The following is a 23,588-nucleotide window of genomic DNA, read 5'->3' as shown; positions in this document are numbered from 1 at the left end:
TAATGTCCCGTATGTTATAGTTGATGAGAAAAGACCCGGAATGCTTAAAAGAATAACCAAGATCTAGAAAACTGCTGTGACATCAGGTGACACTCAAACACTGTTACTGTCCCTACTGTCCCTGGTAAGGATGAATATTAACTTGAGGATGGAGAAAAAATGGTGAATTAAATAAATTCATCTTAATAACAAAACGTCAAGGAAAATAGTATCTGAATTAAGAGGTCTAAATGGCAGGATAGTTTCAAAAATAGCTGTTTGATTAGTTTCCAGTATAAACGGAAATCATGCAACCACATGTTATTTGGTAGTTAGTCAACGTTAGTAAATATTCAAAAATTAGTTAGTGGGCTTCCCTGGTGGCGCAGCGGTTGAGAGTCCGCCTGCCGATGTAGCGGACACGGGTTTGTGCCCCGGTCCGGGAAGATCTTACATGCCGCAGAGTGGCTAAGCCTGTGAGCCATGGCCGCTGAGCCTGCACGTGTGGAACCTGTGCTCCGCAATGGGAGAGGCCACAGCAGTGAGAGGCCCGCGTACCGCAAAAAAAAAAAAAAAAAATTAGTTAGTTTACACATTTTTATTCACTCTGCTTCTAAGCACTTTGGAGTACCTGAAAACAAAGTACTTTCGTATGTGTTATATGTCATAACATACACAGTTTAAAATACTAAAGGGCATTAAATATGAATATCAGCTTTGCTTAGTTAAGGGATGAGTAGACTCCAAATGAACGACACTCCATTTTGCTAAGGAAATGTGTTCGATAGTTCACCCTTCTCTGCTACAGCTCTTTCATCCGATGTAATATAAACGGAAACGGCATTCTTTCCTCTGTGTGTCCACGTTTACATGTGTGTGCAAATGTGTGCACGGCGTGAATTCTCACACAACTGCAGATTCACTCTTAAAATATTCCCGTGGACAGCTTAATGCTATGAATGCTATGGAAAACTGACCAAGTCACTCAACCTCTAGCTTCCCACTTGTAAACCGTCTCAGAGACCTGCTGAGAATACAGATGGTCAGTCGTGCTTCACAGCTGGAGCTCCTCGGAAGATAAGTATTAACTCAAGATACTTAGTGTGGAGCGTACTACCATTCATGATCCCACGCAGAATAATTTTTAAGGCAAAGAAGAAGGCATATTCGTGCATGTTCCATGAAGAGCTTGTGTCATGAACAAACTAAAATAGAGGTAACATCAGTGTCCAGGAAACACCTGAATATTCTAGAAAGCAACTTTATATAAAAAAAGAGTCAATGTTATTTCCACAGAAATTGATGTACAGGAAAAAATTAGAACGTTGTCAAGCTTTTATAGCCACTGGGATCACCACACACGTGTGTGAGTAGTTCAGGATTCTTAAAAAATGTCTGTGTGTTATGAACATTTTCATCTCAATAGAGCCAAAATAAAACACCTTGAAAAAAATAAAATTGGAAAAAAAATGAATTTGATATGTTAGAGAAAACTGTGTATTTAATGTAGCATATTGAGTAAATTTATTATGTTCCCCCAGACTAACCTCCATTTAATTAACTGATTACAATCAAAGTGGATTTTAAAGATAAATATTGACTTTTAAAAGTGACAAATTATATGATTTCATCTTTGAAAAAATATGTGGAAATCGAGATCAGTAATAAACCTATCAATAAGAGGAAAGAAGATTAAGAGCTCTTCAGTTAACTTCAGAACATTTTCCTATTTTATTTAAGCATTGGCACAGTCTCCTAAGAAAAACATTATTTGTAAAGAAAGAAAGCAAAACAATGAATAAAATAATAAATAAAAGGCATTTTTATTTAAAAATAAATTAAAAGGTTAAAAAGTGCCCTGAAATCTTTCATCATGTGCTTTACCTTATGTGATAAAATATGTTTAGAACTTCATCACTTAATAATAAAAAGGTATATTGTGTGAAGTAGTCAAAATATATCTCCTTAAAATATTTGTAAAATTGATTAGCTATGGCTTTTGTTGTGTACATTAAAGGGATTTAAAAACCTTTCCTTGCTTGAAGTTAGATAGAAATGAGGACACTTGTCAGACCAGCCTCAAAAGTGAAAATGGAATTCTAAGGTATTTTGGGAAATTAATTTATTTAAATACCATTATGCATTGAATAATGGGAAATGACTATCACATAGCAACATTTTTGGGAAGGTGTAAGAAGCAAATGATAGTTAACTTTTTTTTTCCATTTCTACATATAAACCAATTTAAAAAGTGTAGTTTTAACTGAAAGGGGAAAAATAAAACAATGCTATTTGGATTAAGAACTTCCTATATTACATTGCATTTTCTGGGAAAGACATTAGGCCCCTGATTCTTATTGAAATAAGATAAAATAAAACAAAATGAAAAGGAATGCCTCAAGGAAAGGCGATGGCTTTCATTGAATGAATTGTTGATGACTTGGCAAATGACATAAACACACCAACAAATAACTTCCAGAGTTAGCTCTCACCTGTCAATTAGTGTATTGTGGGTTGACCTAAAAAATGAAGAGTTCTAAAGCATATATTTTGGTATAAATTAAGGACATTAAATTACTGGGTTTAAGAAAAGTCATCCAAGTGTCCTGAAGGAACAGAAATCGAAGGAAATGGATCTGCATTTCCAAGAATAGAAACTGTTTCTCAAGAATGGAAAGATAGCAACATAGTACCCAGTCATAAGGAAAGACCTCTATAATTACAGATCCCAGAGCCAGGAAACTGACATAGTGTAATTAAGGACAGAATCATCTAACTCTTGCATAAAGTACACATTAATAGGGCCATGTCCCCAAAACACAGCTAAGATTGAAAGCCCCAGAGAAGGTCCATCAAGACAGTTATAGGAATCGCCAGGGAGAAGTTTCATTTAACTGGAAAACAAATAGCCTATGAAGGGAGGTGAAATGATTAAAATGTACATTTAGTTAAATGGAAACTTTCAAGTCACTCCCCAGATGATGAACAGAAACACAAAGACATCAACCTCTAAATATTAGTATTATCTAACAATATACATGAAATATGCATTAATGTTATTTCATCCTCTTGTTAGAAGCACACAGAACTCACTGTATCAATACTTCATGAGGAAAGTAAAGCAGGCCCCTGTCCCAAGGAAGACATCGTCAATGGAATTTTAAAGTCACAATTTCAATATAACAAACTTAGGACATGCATTTCAGTGTGAGAAATGAATCGTTTATAGGATAACTGACCACTCATATGCCTGCACCATTTCCTTAATCTGGAACATAGATCTTGACACGGATTTAATGTGATTGATGGGTCTAAGGACACATCAGACCCCATTAAGCTAATCAGGCCAGAGCTGCTCAGATCACGGTGGAGCGCCTGACTTGTCCAATATGCTACTTAAAGTAGTTTTTATTTAGCGAGTAGGAAAACGCTGTTTTCACAGTTAGGCAGTGTATTACGTAAAATTGTATTTTTGCCCTGGACTTGTGAATATTGTATTGTGACACTTTTTTTTTTTCCATCAGCAAGTTGAAAAAAGTTAATAATAAAAGAATTGTGTGTCCCCAAGATAGCTAAAAGGGCTCATCATGAATGACTTCCATTTTGAGCGGTAAAAATGCAATGATTTTACCAATAAAAAAACTGAAGTAAAAATAGTTTCTGGGGGTATCCTGCTGCCTTGAAGAAAGGTTTTATCTTTTCATAAATGTTATCGTTATTACATAGCTGACTCTCAACTTTCTTAAAATCAGTTGAGAAGTTGGTGAAACTGTAGGAACGCTCTGTACTTCTTAATTCATTGAGATACCAGCTCAAACCTTAAATCTGTATCCTTATGATGTGGGAGTTTTCCATTGTGTCTTTAGTCCTTTACCATATTTTCTGTAAACATGAACTGAATTGCTTTCATCCAAATTATTAAAAGCAATGTATGAGAATACTTTTTCTCAGAGAAAATAGGGTTAACTAAATTTAGGGAAAAACCTAGAGAATAGAGTCACAGTATCTTTAAAGGGACATCAATTTTGAAGCTGATCTTTGATGTTGTTTGGGGAAGAAAGTCATTGAATAATACGGACCTAAACCAAATTGAGGAAAACTAAAATAACGATAATAACTTACACTTAGTTGAAATCCTCGTTAACATAAGTGAAAGTTTGGAAAACGGAAACAAAGAAAACTCCCTCTAGCATGCCCTCTTCCTGCCTTATTAACGGCGTGAAGGTAGTGATTATGCCTGTGTAAACGTGTAAAATCCAGATCCTGTACCTCAAACACAGAGTCTCCCAGTAAAGATGAGAAAAAGAGACCCTGCCACCTGCAAGCATACTCGAGTCTGCACGTGGAAGCCTGCGAGGCTCGCTGAGACTCTCGTAGCAATCCCGATACAACTGGAAAAGATTCCACATTGACAGGCACTCACCCTGAGCGCTGGAGAGAACAACGAATGCATTTCCTCCAAGCATTTGTGAAAACATCTACACAATAAGAAACCAGACAATACAATCCAGGGTAGTGAGTAGTCTTCCTGCCATGGAAAGGGGAGTTTGGTGGTTAAAATGACGAATTAAAGAAAAAAAATCTTTGAACTAAATTAGACCTCAGGAAGGGGTTAAGAGGGACGTCTCTGGATAACAGGGCAAGGGTTTTAGGTCGGAATATGGACTAGACACTGAGAGTTAGACATTGGGCTGGTTTGATGAAACCTGTTCTGGAAACTCCTTGTTTAGAGTTTTTAAACAATGACATTACATTGAGCTGTGAGGGTTTAGCTATGACTCTGTCAAAGCAAAGGGCTAGAATAAAATAGTTTTTATTGCTGTGCTATGATGTTACCATTCCAAGTGTATGGAGGTTCCTGAGGGAACTACATGGTAGAGAGTCAGCTGTTGCGTTTCATCTCATCTGCTCATCAAGAATCTGAGAAAAAAAGCAAAAATAGTAGCAAAAGACACTTATAAATGACGTATGCTAGAAGGAGCATTTGTGGGATGAACAACGTAACGGTGATATGGAAATTAGTGCTGTGAGTTCCAATTGTGGGATCTGCAATCGACTTTTCTCATTGTGTGACGAGTCACATGAAGTCTGGTGTAATTTTACAAATTATTAAATGGTTGAGCTGGGGACATTCTAAGATAAATGGCCTCACAGGTCATTCTAAAATAAAACTAGTGAAATTGACTCACCGTAAAGCCTTAAAGTCATAATTAATTTAACTAACAAGGCCATACAATTCTGCTGTGGCATTAAACACAGAAGTACAACTAAAGAGCTGGCAGAAAAATAATCAGTGGAAACTTATAAAAATGGTGAGCATGGAAAAGGCATTGCATATGCAACGGAAGCAGTAAATGTTGAAAATGATGAGATTGTAACAAGTTTTATTCCATGAGTGGCTCTGGAATTTTAGCAAGTGCCGTTGAAGTGAACAAGGAAAGCGGCATAAACAAAGCACAGAAGTGGGAAGAGCTGAGAAAAGATGACCTGGACCCAAATTAACAAACTGACCATAAATGACACGTGTAGGCAGGAGGACAGATCCTGAGAGAGAAACATTTTAAAACTGGTATTTAACTGTCAAAGAGTAAAGTCACTTTAAATTGCACACAACCCAGAAACTACTTCGTTTGAGGAGCTAATTTTGCCTTTTGCTCCTCATGCGAGAAGGGATCACACATCTGGGAAGGAAAATGACATCGAGATTCACAGAGAGGCACCTGCTCATCACACGCTCTTGTAAGCAGATGTCCACTGATACATACATTTCAGGGAAAAAGGTCATTAAGGTCATAGAAACTCTGATAAATATGGTTTCTTGACCTTATCGCTGAGATCTTACAGGTGAAAAAATTGATTTCTTGACAAAAATTATTCCATCAGATCAGTTCAATCTGATCTGAACCTTCCAGTCTGGATTTACACATTCCCAGCCAACGTTTGCACTTGGGATCTGACTTTGAAGGGGAAGACCTAGTGTTGGTAGAGGAAAACACAGAATTCCTTCAGCACTGTCTCCCTGCAGGCTGAACAGATGTCATCAAGGTCCGTGCGACCGTAAGTGCAGGAGAGAGCTGGAAAACGAAGGGCTGCCTCTCAGCAAAGGGCTGGTTAGAAATTTAATTCCTGAGTGCAGCTTTGGAAGAAAACAGAATCCCTCAATCAGCGTACCTTATTACAAAAATTACTCCACGCAAGATAAGATTCAGTAATTCTGAAGGGTAAAGAGATGTTTACCAGAATCTCATTTATGTCTAAGTGCATGTGTGAGCTTTTGATGTGGGAAGGAGAGAATTCGTGAGTTGTGACCTTGCGTCTGGATTTGGTGTCAAAGGTGAAGTTGGATGTATGTGGGCAAGATAAATATATCTAAAGGAATCATACTGTTCTCTTAAAACACATAAACAAACACTTTGCTACATTAACAAGGGTAGTGCAAATTTTTGAAAATAAGTGTACGGTGGTCCCCCTTATCCATGGTTTTGCTCTGTGCGGTTTCAGTTACCTGAGGTCAACCTCAGTCCAAAAATATGAAATGGAAAATTCCAGAAATAAACAGTTCATCCATTTTAAATGGTATGATGTTATGAGTAGCGTGATGAAATCTCACAGTCCTTCTCTGTCCCACTTGGGTCAGGAATCCACCCTTTACCCACCCTGTATATGCTACCCTCCTGTTAGTATAGGAGAAAACATAGCATATATAGGATTTGGTACTGTCTGTGGTTTCGAGCATCTGCCGGGGGTCTTGGAATGTGTCCTCCATGGATAAGCGGGAACTACTGTAATGTATAGTATCATAGAAGTAGAATTTAGATATGAATAGAAACTGTGATATTTTTATCTGTGATATTTACCCCAAGGTCCTCATACAGATACAGTCTCTAACAAACAAGAGCTAAAAGCTGTAACTGCGCTATTATACAAGGTCCTCACAGAACCTTAAGAGTGTATTGTTTAGCGGTACTTAAAGGAAGTTAGACTCTAGTCTGTAAGACAAGAAAAAGTCACATACAGAGAACATGCAGGTGCACAGGCCAAGTATATTACATCAGATTGACTGGGATTTCCCCGGTGGCACAGTGGTTAAGAATCTGCCTGCCAATGCAGGGGACACGGGTTCGAGCTTTTGTCCGGGAAGATCCCACTTGCCTTGGAGCAACTAAACCCGTGCACCACAACTACTGAGCCTGCGTGCCACAACTACTGAAGCCCGCCTGCGTGCCGCAACAAGAGAAGCCAGCGCAATGAGAAGCCCGCACACCACAACAGAGTAGCCCCCGCTCACCGCAACTAGAGGAAGCCCGCACGCAGCAACAAAGACCCAGCGCAGCCAAAATAAATTAAAAAAATAAATTTATTAAAAAAACCCAAATCGACGGTTCTTGTGTTGCATGGAAGAGTTAGTTTGAGGATTTTCACAGTACTCAGAAAATATTTGTTCAACCTATTCTTACTAAATAACTTTCAGGTGTCAGCGAGGATGCATAACACACAGGATCCTGCCCCCCTCTGCTCTAAAGGTCACAGTTTCCGGGTGAGAATGGAAACTGGACTGGATGGTGGCAGAGCAGTGGTGTAGACGTGGAGATGCTCTTCTGCTCCACTGGTTTGAAGGCTGCAGAGGAGAGCCGGCAGCTAGAAAGGGTGTGGTGTCCACGAGGACGGCAGCACGGGAGGAGGGCTGCCTGACCTTACAGGACAGCGGGAGTGGCTGCTCTGGGCAAGAAACACAAAGCACAGACAGTGGAGTCCGGAGAAGGAACGTTAGCATACAGGGAGGAGCTGGAGAGAGCCCACTGGAGAGGGAGGTCCTCAGTGCACAGCGAAACTATGTCGGGAACGTGTTTCTAGTAAGAGAGAGAGAGCGTTCCAGACAGAGTAATCCCTCCCAGGACAAAGGGCTGCATTTGGAGGAGACCAGCAAGGACTGCTGCCCTGAGATCTTCGTGTCACACATAGAGCAATACTGCTTGACTCTGGTTAACTAAAGATGCGTATTGTAAAATCTAGTCAACTTTTAAATCTTTAAAGAAAGAAGTATAATTAATGTCAGTGTTGGAGATAAAATGGAATCATAACAAACGATTAGTTAACCCAAGCAAAGGCAGAAAAAGGGGAAAAGAATAAAATGACGGATGAAACAGAGAAGCAACAGCAAGATGATAGATTTTAATCACACTGTATCATTAATCACAGCGGAGGGAACATCTCATCATAACTGTTAACAGGCTGAGATCATCAGCGTGTACGAAAAGGCAAAACCTGGCTACTGGCTTCCACAGGAAACTCACTTGAGATACAAGGACAAAAATAGGTTAAGAGTAAGGGGGTGAGGAAAAACGGGTTGTGTGAACACCAGTAAAGGTGGGAGTGGGGATGTTAATGTCAGCATAGATTTGGGAACAAGGAATATTCTCAGGGACAAGAGAGGACAGTGTTGGGTCCCCAGGAAGACAGAATGTGAGCATACATGCCGGTCAGCACCAGGACTGGACTGCTGCCCCCCGGAGCCCCTCACTGCCCCGTCCTGACCCTGCATGGAGGGCCGGGCTGCTCCCCCAACCCCCAGAACTCTGTCCTTTGCTTCCGAGCACCTATCTCATTGGGCAATTATACATCGTGGGGGAGATTATTACGTAGTTATACTTTTCGTTCATGCTTTCTTAAGCTATTAGCAGGATGACATCAACTCACCTACTGATCACACACTTAACGCGTGTTTTAAATGTGCTTCGTACATGGGAAGGCGTTGGTGGAGAATCAAGGTGTTTAAAACCAGCAGGAATACACGCACTGTCCTTAAAGAACTACATGCTGGTGAGAGAGGTGAGAAATTCTAGGAGAGTGTGAAACTGCCTCTAGGGAAGCCCAGGGGCCAGCGGGCCCAGGAGGAGAGCTCTGGCAGCGGGGAGGGGCCGGCGGGCTCCCCAGGAGAGGAATGGGGGGGCAAGTTGAAGCCGGTGAGGTCCCCCGTGGACTGGGACAGAAAGCAGGGCCTGAGCAGAGACACCGCAGGAGAGCTGGGTAAGGAAAGAACGTGGAGTCTGGAATCAGATTTGGGAAAAAGGAAAGGAGCTGGGACTTACTGAGAACTTTCTGTGTTTCCTGGACTTTGCTCTCTGGTTGCAAATCATAATGGACTCATCGTGGGAACGTCTATCATTGCCGCACATGGACAGTGGCTGCTGCATCAGACCTCACGTACCAGGCATGAAGGGTCACCCCTCTTCCGGGCAAGGGGGCTCACGGTAGCTGCCACCCAGGGTTAGTGAGGGCGTCAGTCTCAGAAGCCAGGGATGTGAACATGCCTCGGGCGCTGGGAAGTGACGTGCAGCCCTGGTCAGTCTTGTTTCATGTATCAAATCCATCTTGGGCCCATCGACAATGGTAGTGCGTCTGGATCCAAATCACGGACAGGGGTGCCTCCCTTCACTGGAGATGCCTGGACAACCTCAGAATTTTCAGAGCTGAATAAAGAAACTCCACATGTTTTAGCAGAACTTCAGAAGATTGAAGTTCTGGGCTCGTTTTTTCATTTAGCTAATATATACTGAGAGAGATTCTGGGCAAGAAATTCCCTAAACTCCCCCCGTGCAAATCTGAACACAAGTCTCTTTAAATATGGTTCTTTTCTAGTGTTTTCTTCTCATTCTCTGAGCTGGATCCTAAAAGTCACCCATCTCATCTCCTCTTAGCAATAAGGCGCCCAGAATTCTGGTGGCCTGAGAAACCCTCAGTTCTCACCCTGAAGCAGTTGTCTTTGTATATCATTTTGTATGGATTGCAGAGAAAAAGGCAAGGTTTTTACAGAAATGTGATAATCAGTAAGATTTTTGAAACATAAATCCATTTGTAATGTGCGATATCCCTAGTCAGTAGTAATTTCTTTCTTTTGTCGTTTTTCAAAAGTTTGTTTGTGTTTCATGGGTCAACATGAATCACATTTTAAATATTTGCCCCGGCACCGTTTATTGAATTAACCTTACTTTATATAACATACAAGAATAATTCCTTTGCTGAAAGCATTATCTCAATACAATTGTGATAAGACTGAAAGACAATAGTCTCTGTGTAGGTGTTCAAAGCACTTAGTACATGTAAGAGAAAAGAAGACGAGTGCAACCTCTATATACAGAGAGAACAAAGAACTCAGAGGAAAATCTGTGCAGAGAAAACAAAGCTTAGAGCCAACGGGAGGACCAGCTCTGTCACCTGTGTGTCGGGGACCCTGGGCTGCACTTCTAGGAACATCCACCAGAGGGCACTGGGCCCAAGAGCAGAGAAGACAACATTCTAAACCAGAGCACAGGTGAATACTGAGCATCGTTCATACTTATCTTTACCAGGGAGCAGATTTACCACAGATAATTTCTTTATTTGTTTTTATTTTTTTATTTTTTTGTACGCGGGCCTGTCACCATTGTGGCCTCTCCCGTTGCGGAGCACAGGCTCCGGACGCGCAGGCTCAGCGGCCATGGCTCACGGGCCCAGCCGCTCCGCGGCATGTGGGATCCTCCCGGACCGGGGCACGAACCCGAGTCCCCTGCATTGGCAGGCGGACTCTCAACCACTGCGCCACCAGGGAAGCCCCTCTTTATTCTTTTTTTTTCAAGATGCTTTAAGAGGGGCCACTAAATACCAGCTTCGATTGTTTTAGATGATTGCATTTGGGGGGAAAGCTATATTTGCATTTTGAGATATAAACTTATTTTGGTATGCACTGATTCCTATAAAGAGGAAAAGAAACACAAACTGTATCTTCCCAGGAACGGTTGTATACGTGTGTTGATGCAGGCTTATAAATGTTGTTTTCCCACTCCTGAGTCACCTAAATGGAAATGCAGAAGGAAACAAAGGAATGCACAGGCCTCATAAAGCGGCCCAGGGGCACCTTGCAATCAGCCCACAAATAGCTCGGCAAGGGCCCTGGCACCTTTGTCCCCAATACTTCATTCCGCTGTTTGGGGCTGGGCTGCTAGACCGCTCACAGTGGGGAGGGAGGGGGAATTAGGAAAGCTGATGAATGCTCACTTCATTTTCCCAGTGGTCTGGCACAAAGTTATTATTTAATATTTATCGCTGGTGTTCCTGTAATTGTCAAACCCTGCAGAAAGAGCCCAATGTGAGCTGGCCCTCCTGAGCCCAGCTGTGCAGCCCTGGCCGTAATGCAGACCCCGGGGAGGTGGATCCGCCCGCTGCAGCTCTCAGGCTGCTGGGCTGATTCCTGTGCACGTGAGGAGTCCATTTCCAAAGCATCTTCCCTGGGTGAGGCTGACCCAAAACCTGGAAAACGGACCAAACAGCAGCACCGATTCAGAGGGGAGGTGAGACTAGACGGGCAGAAACCCCCTGTGCCCCGTGGATGCCGAATCAGGTAGGGCACTTGCAAGAGGGATTTTCAACTTGACGTTTTTTTTCTTATTCAAAGCAATGCTTACTCACTGTGAAAGACCTGGACACAGAGACGAGCCAAAGGAAGAAAATAGAAGCCACAGAGGGTTTCAGCCCTCAGAGGTAACCGTCCTGAAATGCGTTCAAAGTTCGTCTATTAGTCAGATTTTTCTTTTAAGTGGACTTCATTTATCTAACAACATGGATGATATTTTCATGGCAGACAGGCGCCAATAAAGAAATCCCCGCTCTCCACACAAATGCTGGAGATGGAAGGCAGACGTCTGATGTGGAGGAGGGAGCTTCAGCCCTCGCCTCAAAGACAAGGGTCTGCAGCCTGGCCTCTCTGTTCCCGGCTCCTGCCCCTCATTCGGGGCGAGCTTTCTAATGCTCTTCCTCTGCACATGGGAGATGAGTTATTTCCGTATCACAGGGCTTTTCTGTTTTCTTTCCCTTTCCTTCCTCGCTTCCTTCCTTCCTTCCTCGCTTCCTTCCTTCCTTCCTTCCTCGCTTCCTTCCTTCCTTCCTTCCTTCCTCGCTTCCTTCCTTCCTTCCTTCCTCGCTTCCTTCCTTCCTTCCTTCCTTCTTTCCCTCCCTCCTTCTCTCCTTCCCTCCTTCCCTCCTAGCTTCCTTCCTTCCCTCCTTCCTTCCCTCCCTCCCTCCCTCCCTCCTTCCTCCCTTCCTTCCTTCTTTCTTGACTGAGCGCGCAGCCTTCGGGGTCTTAGTTCCCCAACCCTCTCCCTCGGCAGTGAACGTGCTGAGTCCTAACCACTGGACCGCCAGAGAATTCCCAGCAGCACTTTTAAGTGGATTGAGACACAGCTGATATGAAGCGCGGCAACAGCATGGTTACAACACATTATTATCACATGGTTTTTGTCACTAAATTCAGATGCTCTGTTTCTTCCTATGGGACATACAGGGTAAATTTCAGACCTAACCTAAAAAACAAAAACAAATGACTTTCTAATAAATTAAAGCTATGTCATAAATATCTCTTTCACAGTGGACATATAGGGGAAGAAGTTTCCTGACAAACTTGAGGTTAAAACCTGCCAATATAGCACAAGAATAGAGAAGAGAGTAGCCTCTGCAGTGATAGTTACCTTATTCGTTACTTGTTTTAATGGGCTCTCGGGGGACATTTTATCTGCAATAGGTAACAGTTCACGTAGCTCCTGTTACAGAATTTCAAGCAAGGTCACCCTATGGAAATGTAAACTTTATGGGGTGTTGGCAGGGATACCCTCTTGATTTTATGCTTCCTTCATTCCACCGGACGAGACCTTAAAACCACATGTGAAGAGAACTTTACAAACCCACACAAGTGGAAGAAACAAGCAAGAATCTCAGCGTAAACACTGGAAAAAAGAGAAAGCTGAGGCTGTGAGAGCTGTGACTCAGGAAGGTTTAGGACCCCTGCCCTGGGGTGAGCAATGTCACCCTAAGTTCACGTTCACCCGGAACCCTGGAACGGGAACTTATGTGGAAACAGGGTCTTGGCAGATGCGAGGCAGTTAAGGTGAGGTCACCGTGGATTGCGGTGGGCTCTAATGCAACGGCTCATGTCCCCGTAATAGGAGAGGACACACACAAACACACACTGAGCAGGGTGCAGGCCAGGGAACGATGGGGGCAGGAACTTGCAGGGATGCATCCACAAGCAGAGGACACCTAGAGCCACCTGCAGCTAGAAGAGAAATGTAACAGATGTTTCCTCAGAGCCTCCAAAGGGAACCAGCCCTTGGACTCCTTGAAGTGGGTCTTCTGGCCTCCTGAGCTGTGGAGGATAGATTTCTGCTGTTCTAAGCCCCTCAGTTGGTGGGGTTTGCTACAGGGCGGCAGGAATCCAGGGCAAACGCCACCGCTACTCACCCAAGAGGGAGTGGAAGCACATCTGTCTACACCTGCGGGTAGGAGGCCACTCATCGCCCCGGGAACTGGAGAAGATGAATTCAGTGTCTTCCACATAGAAGATGTTTCAGCAATTGTCTGCAGTTGAATGCTGTTTGAAGAGGATCCTCCATAACCAACGGGCTCTTAAAAACACCCAACAAATTGGTTGCTATGAGTCTTTGGAGAAGTCAACGTGGACGGATCCTGGGAATTCCAGGAGCAGAAATGTGCTTGGGAGGAGAAGCAGCCAGGAAACTGGGAGGTCCACTGGGAGCCGGTGGGGTCAGCATTTCTTTGTGGGCAAAATAGAGTCACTTGGAATTGCTAGACTTTGTGTCTTGAAAAATGCTGCCATGTCCTCCTGGTGCACGTGGAGTGGAGCCCCCTTGACTTTGACTGAGGGATGATGGTGTTTATGATATGACAGCGTATCCTGTAATTAATTCATTTTTGCTCTTTTATTCTTTGTAATAAAGTTATTTTGAAAATGACCTCCTGTCCCTGCTATACTAAGAAAAAGGAAGTCTTTTCACCCCGTATTCAGATGAGAGTTGAAAGAGCAGTGCTCAGAGAGTTGGGCTCAGAGGAGACCATGGGTGGATGTGGAGGGGAGGGGAGCAGAGGTCAGGGTGGAGAGACGTCCCCTCCGTCCTCGTTCTGTATCCTCCTCCGCACATCCTCACTCACGTAACTGCTGTTACTTGAGTTTTCTTACCTGTGAGTGGAGAATAAAACACAACCCTTCTGAAATGCAGCAGCGTGTGCTTTCTTATAATTAGGAAGGATAGACGAAAACACCTGTGTAGCTAGTAGCTACCTGTGTCTTAAAACTCGTGTTAATATGAACATCGAAGGTAAGTAGCTAATTGAATTCCTGCATTCTACAAAAATTAAGAAAATGAGAGTGAGTTCTTTGGTTTTGGGTTCGTGGAAAGATGAGAGCATGTCTGGCAGCCTATAGATGCAGAAATTCCTCTGTAAAATTAGTAGGTGAGGTTGCATTAATAAAACTCTCTATTTTTTAAGGGAAAAAATAGGACATTTTATTTATGAGAGGTATGTAAAAGAATAAGTGGAGAAACAGCAGTAGCAAGTAAAGAATAAACATAAATGATATTTAATTCTTGGCCACCTGACACCTAAGATAATAGAGAGAAATACTGATAAGTGCCCTGTGGGAATATTTGGGAAACGCTGGAGGAAACGGTTCAATCATAATTGAAGTATGCATTTTAGATGGTTTGGATTGTTTTGCTGTTAATAACTAGTGTGCATTTTTAGCTTCTTCGGGACAGTAGCGGATACATTTTCCTAGGATGAGCTTTCAGGACCTTTGTTTGAGGCTTTGTCTGAGGTCGTTTGATCTCTCAACTTGATTTTTGGGTACCGTGTCATTTCTTCCCCTATCTTGCTGAAGCTGGGAACGCCCTTCCAGCTTTCAGCCAGAAGGACTTCCGTCCCCTGCAGAGCCCCTGGGGAGGTGCTGGGCGGGGCCTTCTTCCAGCCTGTGGGCAGACAGACAGACAGACATTTCATGGTGGTGATCCACAATGCGACTTCACCAAGTGTCCCCACTTCTTCCAAGTTCTAATCAAAATTCCTCAAGCACGAAGCTAATATTAGCACCAATTCATAGCAAAGCTTCTTATGAGATGACCAAGGACAGATTTCAACGGATTCGTGTGGCTTGTTTTGTTTCGACTCACAATTCATGCCTGTTCTTTGCTCTCAGGCTGTTAACCTCACCTGTGTTTTGTTCAACAGTAAAGGAGCACAGCCCAGCAGGATCCCCGGTGGACACTGGGTGCCCTGGAGCCCAGCGGCCTCCAACCAGCCCACTGAATTGCCTACAGGTGACCAACACACATACGCTGGCACGTGTGCACGGACAGTGCACTTAGCTGTCTGAGTGTTTGTACACACGTGGTTAACGGGCTAGAAAGGGCATCAGGCAAACAGCTGCTGCACCTCCCTCCCGCCCCAGGTTAGCCTGAAACTGCTCCTTCTAGAAGGGTCTCTGTGCCCCTGGAGGCCCTCAGGCTGTGGAGGCTCAGGTGACCAGGTACACCTGAGCGCGTCCCACTCACTGAGACCGTGCTCACCTTTCACAGCATCTTCACGTGGCAGGGTGCACTTCTCTACGCGTTCATTTTTTCTTCTCCTGGAGGGGCTCACAAGCCTGTACTCTCTCCATTCACTCCTCCAAGAACACTGGAGGCTGTGGCTATAATTAAATAAGTCCATTTGACAACTGAGTAGGATAACAGCCCCGACTCCTTACTTCGCCCAGGAGGGAAGTGAGGTCCAGAGGGGCAGAGAGAGTTTTCTTGGCAGGACCGATCACGAAGCTGGGCCGTAGCTCTGATCAGGTAATGTGCCCTCCCTCCCAGGAAAGACGAGTGAAGGAAGTGACTGACTGCATTTCCATCCTGGCTTTCCTGTTCATAAACCCGGCGTCAGGGCCCTTTCCAGGACCACTGAGCAAAAATATTGGAAGCTTCAAAGTAAAATAAATATATACATTTAAAATGGAAAGGTAAAGCTGCTATGGCCAAGAAGTGCAACGAAATCGCACTAGAAGCAAAATTGCAGTTTTTTTCCAAAACCTATCTAACCATCTTTTTTTTTAAATTAATTTATTTTATTTTATTTATTTTATTTTTGGCCATGTTGGGGCTTCGTTGCTGCACGTGGGCTTTTCTCTGGTTGCGGAGAGTGGGGCCAACTCCTCGTTGCGGTGCACGGGCTTCTCATTGCGGTGGCTTCTCTTGTTGCGTAGCACATACTCTAGGCACGTGGGCTTCAGTAGTTGTGGCACACAGGCTCAGTAGTTGTGGCTCGCAGGCTCTAGAGCCCAGGCTCAGTAGTTGTGGTGCATGGGCTTAGTTGTTCCACGGCATGTGGGATCTCCCTGGACCAGGGCTCGAACCCGTGTCCCCTGCATTGGCAGGCAGATTCTTAACCACGGATTCAGCACCACCAGGGAAGCTCTAACCATCTTTATAATCAATCTTTACCTCAAAATGCTCTTTTTTTCTGTCAACTTCAGAAAAAGCACATTTAAAAAAAATTTCGGAGTGACCTTTCCCAATCTGTAACCTCCTCGGTGGCATCCCCGGCGGGGGCAGAGGTGCTAGTATTTCTGAGAAGGCTGATGGAAGGAGCACAGTCTATACGTTAGGAGGATCTCTTTCTCCACAATAAAAGGACTTCATCTCACAGCCCAGGAACGACGGTAAACACGTGGTTAAGGAACCCTCTATTACAACATACCTCCTCCCAAACCACAAAGGTGGCGGCGGGCTCATCCCTGTACCACCCGGCTGCAAACGTGCGCGCAGACATTCCCCGAGGCGAGGCACCCATCTCTGCACGTTTGGTGGATCGCGCGCCCGAGATGCTTGGCCACCTGTAGCACCCACCTCCCTGGTGACCATCTCACTGGGCGTCAGGGCCTGGGAGCCCCTTGCCTTACCTCCTACTTTGGCCCTGATCCTTGCTTTAATGCACTTGTTCTGCATTGATAATATGGACGAGCGAGGAAGAGGTTGGTTACCTTCCTTCGTTTTGCGTTGGCCATTATTTCAGATTGCATGTTGGGCATTTTTAAATTAGACTTGCTTGCTGTGAGCAAAAAGAAAGATGTACCGTGTGATGCCAACTACTTTAAACTACTAATAATAATACAGGCAATGATAAAATCGGCTTGTTACAGCCCCAAAGATTCATATCTCAAATGATCCCAGACAGTGGCTACTTCATGTCCGAATCAGGGTCGTGGAACTGTTTACTTCACAGGACATTGGACGTGGTCTGTGACATCGGGAAACCTCATATATGTTTGCAAATGGAGATGGTCCAGGGCACTCATCCTCCGTGTAACTCAATTCACATCACCCATTATGTGAATGAGATGTGAAAAATAATTTCCTGTATCTCGGAGTATCGCAGCTCTAAGTGGATTGCTGGCTCTGGCCCATGGAAAATAACAAAGTGATAGCGCCCACAGGACCGCCCCAGGCAGAGGTACCCCCTCCAAGCTTGGTGGAGAGCTGCTACCGTGTGATTCAAGGGAAACCACCGTCCTGCTTTAGTGAGACAAAAAGACAAAATGCAATGACCCCCAGTTACAATACTGTGTTTGCAGAGCTAGCTTTTAGCTCTTCAAAATTACGCCCCCTAATTAGAGGCATGTGCTCCGTAAGTTATCTTCTGGCCATAAATTATAATCCATATTCGTAGCCACATGAATTTCACCTTCTCTGGAGCAGCCCTTATGCAAACAGTAATAGTCGGTGTGTCATTAGAGCATACCGCCAATTAATTCTCAGAATGGTCAATGGGAAGAATGTCCTTTCCCCCATATCTGGTTTATTTATGTGCTCCCATTAATTATGCCTAATTTTCTGTTAGCACTTCTTTTCCTAATGTAATTCAATTTAAGCATATCTTTCTAGAGACTTATTAATAGGTAGGGTCATTTATATTGTGTAGCACAAATATTTTATAATCCACTAATCTTGACAAAAAGGCAATGCCTTCCTGATAAAAAATGCATGAGAAGTAATGGTTCCCTATTAATAACTTATTAGGTCAGATCACACAGTTTGAGGTGTCTATTACACTTTAATTTTATCAGATTTCTTCCTCTGGAATTTGTCACACTTTCTTTATCTTTCGATTTCGATTGTTTTTCGTATCACCCTGCCTTGGCCACCCCAAACAGTCCTCCTCTGTGGCTTTGCAATCTCAGAGGCGGGTAAGGATCCACAGGGCTGTGCCAGAGGGAGTCAGGGAGAGGGAACGACCCCATTTGTCTTAAAGGGCCCTCTCTTCCTTATGAGACATGTTAATAATCAATGGATCCTGAGTTATCTTTGGTTTACACACCCTTTCAAACATCTGATGTTAGCAACCAACCTTCCCTCAGAGAATACATACTTACACAGAAAATTAAAATCTAATTTCAGAGGATTTATAGAAATCTTAGAATTAATCCATACATTTTTAGGGGTCATAGAGACACGGTTGAGGACCTTTAGCTAAAATTACCATGTTAATTATATCTAGATACTTTGGCTAATAACATGAGCTGAATAGATATGATTTTTAAAAATCCTGTCCGTCATCGCCAAAGTATGATGTAACGGTATTTGATTTGCCCTTCTAAATTCTTCCACCTAGACTTAAAACATTTCCGTGGAATGGCAAAGTCTTTCCCGATGTCCTGGGGTGGGGCTCTCTGCGTTCAGGTAACTACATCGGGAGAGAAAGGGGAAATGTCTGCAGGAAAATAGTGACCAATTTTCTTAGGCAAGATGTTAGACTTCTGTCTTCTCATCTGTAAAGTGAGAGGATGAACAGTTATTTAAAATGCCCCTTCCAATGCTGATAAAATTATATGAATGTGCAAAAGCAAAAAAAAAAAAAAAAAGTCACGATTAGGGTACATGAGTAGAAATAATTTATGGTGAAGAAGTGATGCAAGTCGTCTTCGGAGAGAAGCCAGGAGGGTGGCCACTGGGTGAGCAGGTTTCTGATGGTCTGAGTTCCCACTGGAGCCTTAAACACTATTTGTACCCAGTTCTGTTACATTGTGGGTAGAAAGCCTGTGTGTACTAGCCCAGCAGTCAGTTATTTAAAAATACAATGTAAATGCAAAATTATCATCTGGATAAGATGTGGTCCAGGTTACTTTGCTGACAACAAGATTCCTCACTAGCAAGTGAACGGCCGAGGAACTGCTTTCGAAGATACTTGGGTGGGGCTACTAGCAAATTAAGTGACCTTTGAGGCTTCCATAAAAAAGATGAAAAAGACCAGCAGCCAAATTAGATTAAAATGACAATATCAACCCTTACATATAATTAATAGCTATTTGAGTAACACTATTAATTTGGAGGAATACATTTATTAAACACTTCCTTAGGAAAATGGATTCAACTTATGCCATTACTAAATTAGGTTTGATGTCTTAAAAGTCAGCAGCAAACTTTACCCTAAGATTAAATTCTCCATCCTCTAAATATATTTTATTTTTGCCTGTTTGAAAAACATTTTTCTAAAATGTTTATTATTTATGTTTTTACTACAGAAAGTCCCCTACATATGAATGAGTCCTGTTCCGAGAGTGCATTCGTAAGTCCAATTTGTTTGTAAGTCCAACAAAGTTAGCCTAGGTACCCAACTAACACAATAGGCTATACAGTACTGTACTGTAATAGGTTTATAATACTTTTCACACAAATAATACATAAAAAACAAACACAAAAAAATACAGTCCCTTGAAAAGTACAGTAGTACAGCACAACAGCTGGCATACAGGGGTTGGCATCGAGTGAACAGGCAAGAGGTTACTGACTGGAGGAGGGAGAGGAGGTGGGAGATGGTAGAGCTGAAGGATCCTTAGCAACAGGGGATGGAGGGTGAGCTGCAATTTCACTCACGCCTGATGTTGATGGAACGCACGTTCACATCTTTGAAAGTTCGCAACTTGAAGGTTAGTATGAAGGGGACTTACTGTATTAATATCAGCATTTATCTATAAATCTCATGGTGTCCTGAAGATTCATTTGAATAAAAGAAAGTTGGACAATATTATATTAGGCAATATAATATTATTCATTATATATGAATTAATCTTGTGTGTGTGTGTGTGAATTTTTTCCCCCAAACACTTCCTAAGTTCATCATTTGGACAAAGGCACCTGGGTTGACATACTTACTAAAATGTAATTCCTTTGGATTCTACTCGTAATTATTTATAGCAGACATTTACTCAACGTGCAAGCTCTGGGCCAGGTTTAGGCGATAAGGATGCAGACAAAAGTAAGTTAACACAAGTTCTTACTCCTGAGCAAAGGGAAAACACATAATATATATTAAAGTTCCTACTTGTAACATTGATTCAACTCTTCACAACTCTATGAGCGATAATCAGATGACTGTAGACTTGGAAAGAGAACACTCTGGGTTAAATCATTTACTCAACTTCATACAGATGATAAATAACAAAGCCAGAATTTGAACGCAGCTTGCCCTGATTTCATAATCCTACACTCTTTTATTAAATATAATAATAGAGTAGCTATAAAGGCAATAATACACAACTAGATGACAAAAGGGCAGTTTAGATAATTGCTTTAATAGATTATCAGGAGAAACCTCTGTGGGCTGAAATGGACAGGACCTGTTGCATGGAGAAGCCTGAGGCTGGGGGAAGCATCCAGCAGGCGACGAAGATTTCATGGAGCAAAATAAGGAGACAGGCCTGCACCAGGTAGATTCTGGGAAGTAAACGGCTTTGTCAGGAAGAAGCTGGAAATGTTTGCCGAGGGTCGTGAGTACTAAGCTGAGAGATGCATACGTTTTTACCTGCAAGAACTTAGCCCTGCAGGGTTTTTCTGAGCCAGATTATTAAACCATTATTATACCATTTAATAATTATTAAACCGTTATTGTACACAAAGGGAGATTCATTTCCGGTGATCTTCAGAATGAACTAGGAAGACAGTGAAGATGCTGTCCCAGCAGCAGAGGTGGGATTTACAACGGGCTGGTTGGCTGCCCCCAGTACTCTGGAAAGGAAGTGTCCGTGGAAACCTTGGGAAGAAACAGTCCACCTGGTGATAAGTTGGGGAAGAAGGGTGTGGCAAAGAAAGGAATCAAAGCTGTCGGGGGATCGGGGCCCGTATGACCAATGGGGAGGTGAGACCTGAGGTCAAGGTTGGGATGGAGACGTCAGCTTGACATGTAGAGTTTGTGAGCCTCATGGGAGGTCCTCTTGCTGAAGCTTCTCTCTTCCAGGTCTAGAAAGTTGTTAGAATGGGAACCTTGATCTGGGGCTCAACTGCACTGAGGTGATGGTTTAAACCTTCAGAATAAACTATTTCCCTCCTACAAAGTGAGAGAGAAGAACATGATTTTTGAGGAATGTAATTGCTGAAGACTTAAAGCAGGAAGGGAAGAAAGCTTGGGAGCAGTTGGGCGCAGAGACCTCAAGCACGAGAGCATCTCGGGGTGGAGAGGCCTGTGGCGGGGGGATGCCCCCGGGTGTGTCAAGGGCTCAAAGGAGTCACCAGATCACAGGATCCAGAAGGACTGTTGCTGTGCTCACTGCATGATCTCTGGTGACCTCGGGGAGGAAACTTTAAGAGAAGACCAAGAGCCAGCTGGCTTGAAGTTAAGGATCGTTGGCTGGTGGCCATGGCCCTTTTGCGTAAGACAACTGTCTGTCAAAGGAGAGAGTATCCAGTAGCAGCAAGGATCAGTGGGGACAGGAAATGCATTTTCTCTCTCCTGCCCTCTCCCCCACCAGTCCAGTCTGGAAGATGTAGAGATTTGAAGTCAAACACGAAGTGAGAAAGGTGAGGAATGATTGGAGATGGAGACACTCACCATCGTGCAGTTAAGGAAAGAGCAAAAGCAAGCCAAGGAGACGGTACGTTTGTGAGTTTCTTAGCCTAATAAAGACAATCGTTCTTCAGTGAGGCTGAGAGAAGGATGAAACAACCTGGGCGGTGCCTGGATTTACTTTGACAGGAGTTGGGATAATCTGGGGGCTCAGCCTGGCTTCCTGGCCAACTGGGTGGTGGACGGATTCCCAGCGAGGAAGTGGGTTTGGGGGGACATCAATCCCTGATCGCCGTTCAGCAAAGACCTACCGTGCACCGGGAAGGGGCCTCGCAGCTGGGGAGCTAGGAAGGCTTCCTGGGGCTGGAGAGCTCTGCAGAGGAGCATCGGAGGACCGCTGTGCACAGTGCATGGGGCAGCTGGTTTTTAGTGCCATGTAGTCCTGGTCAGAGTGGAGAAGTGAGAGGCTAAGCGCTGGCCGACTGTTAGGGCATTGATTGAATAAACAGGACAAAAGTCAAGTGGGCCCCAGAGTCAGGACGTTCTCTGGGACATCATTTAAGTAGTTGATTACAGCATCTGATTGGTGAAGAATCTATTACTTTTCAGGAGTGCTTTAGAGTATAAAGCACTTATATATCCTTTACCTCAGAAAGTCAAATGTACCTATAAAGAGGCTAATAGGCTGGGTGAAGTGAGCGGGTTAGGTAATTTGAGATCCCAGCGAAACAGTTCGTAAGAGGAATCAATTAAGGCTGTGGTTGGAGATGGGAAGCATTGAGCTTGAGAGGGCCGGCACGCTGATCAATCCAGTTTAGGACCCAGCAGGTGGACAGGCCAGGGCTGGGGTCTTAGGGGTCCTGTTGCGGGGAGTCTGCCTGCAGCTGGGAAGGGTTAACCCAGCTCGCTGCGGGCAAATGCCTTCTGAAGTGTGAGCAGGGAGACACCTGAACCTGCGTAAGGCCCAACCCGGGCCTCATCAGACCTTGACTATGAGGGTGGGTGTGAATGTGAAGAAAGCCTTGAGGGAAGAATCCAGGGGGGCAGACGGGAAGGGGCATCGGGGTGGAGGTGGAGAGAGTCCATCACTAACACCCCCCAGCCTGGGTACATCTGAGGGACACTTGAGCAGTCCCGGGGCCAGACCCAGAACCAGGAGGGAGCTGCCCGGCCTATGACCCTATGAGCACCCGCTGGGGTGTGTGTCACCCTCAGGGAGTGCCCTGAGCGCAGGGGGCCGGGCACTAGCTGAGGGAAGTCCCCGCAGTGACCCCTAGAGGGAGTGATGGGGGGATGAGAAATGGGGCAGGTGCTGGGCCCCCCGAGGGACCCTGAGGCAGTGGAAGAGGCGGCAGGGACTTTACTCAGACACTGAACTCATCTACACACAACACTAAACCTAGAGGAACTGCAGTTTGAAACTGGCGAAAATGTGTACGTCAGTCTTGTTTTCCATCACTCTTGTTCACATTTGTGGTCTGAACGGAGATGTGCTATGGTTTACTTCTTTGAATCCTTTTAAATAATGATCATGTTGTAGGAGCACAAACGAAATGGTGAGTGATGTGGAAAACAGAAAACCTTCTCTGGAAGGCTCCACCTCCATTTCTAAAAGGAGTGTGGCCTGGGGTTGGCAGGAGACTTCCTTACGTCCTTCAGAAAAGTCTTCCAACTGAAGGTCATTGTGATTTTCCAAACCCATAAATATTTTTATTCAGATTAAGAATCATAAAAATATAATCCGCGATTCCTGTTTAAGGACAAAAGAACGAAACTTTCCTTTCTCATTAGGAATCTCATTCTGGGCTTTTTTTTTTTTTTTAATAATATATATATATTATATATATAATATATATATATTTAAATTAAAGTTTACTCATTCCAGATTATTTTTTATTTTTAATGAAAATTTAAGAACATGGATTTAAAATATGAAAATGACTTCCTCAAATGTTACGGGGCTCTGT

At 43.7% G+C, this 23,588-nt stretch overlaps 1 protein-coding gene across 1 annotated transcript in view; it reads right to left on the bottom strand.

Moving 5' to 3' along the window:
* The window catches only part of MBP (myelin basic protein), a 423,042-nt gene extending 401,324 nt beyond the window's left edge, over positions 1 to 21,718 (bottom strand). The window contains exon 1 of the mRNA XM_082853264.1: positions 21,709 to 21,718. The gene's annotated coding sequence lies outside the window, so the exon portion shown is untranslated. The remainder of the gene's footprint in view (positions 1 to 21,708) is intronic.
* Between the last annotated feature and the right edge of the window lie 1,870 nt (positions 21,719 to 23,588).

The sequence above is a fragment of the Leucopleurus acutus genome (genome assembly GCF_964270905.1).
Source record: "Leucopleurus acutus genome assembly, chromosome: 13".
NCBI classification, from domain to species: domain Eukaryota; kingdom Metazoa; phylum Chordata; class Mammalia; order Artiodactyla; family Delphinidae; genus Leucopleurus; species Leucopleurus acutus.
The sequence above is the reverse complement of the archived record's forward strand: the minus strand, read 5'-3'. Positions and strand labels throughout refer to the sequence as shown.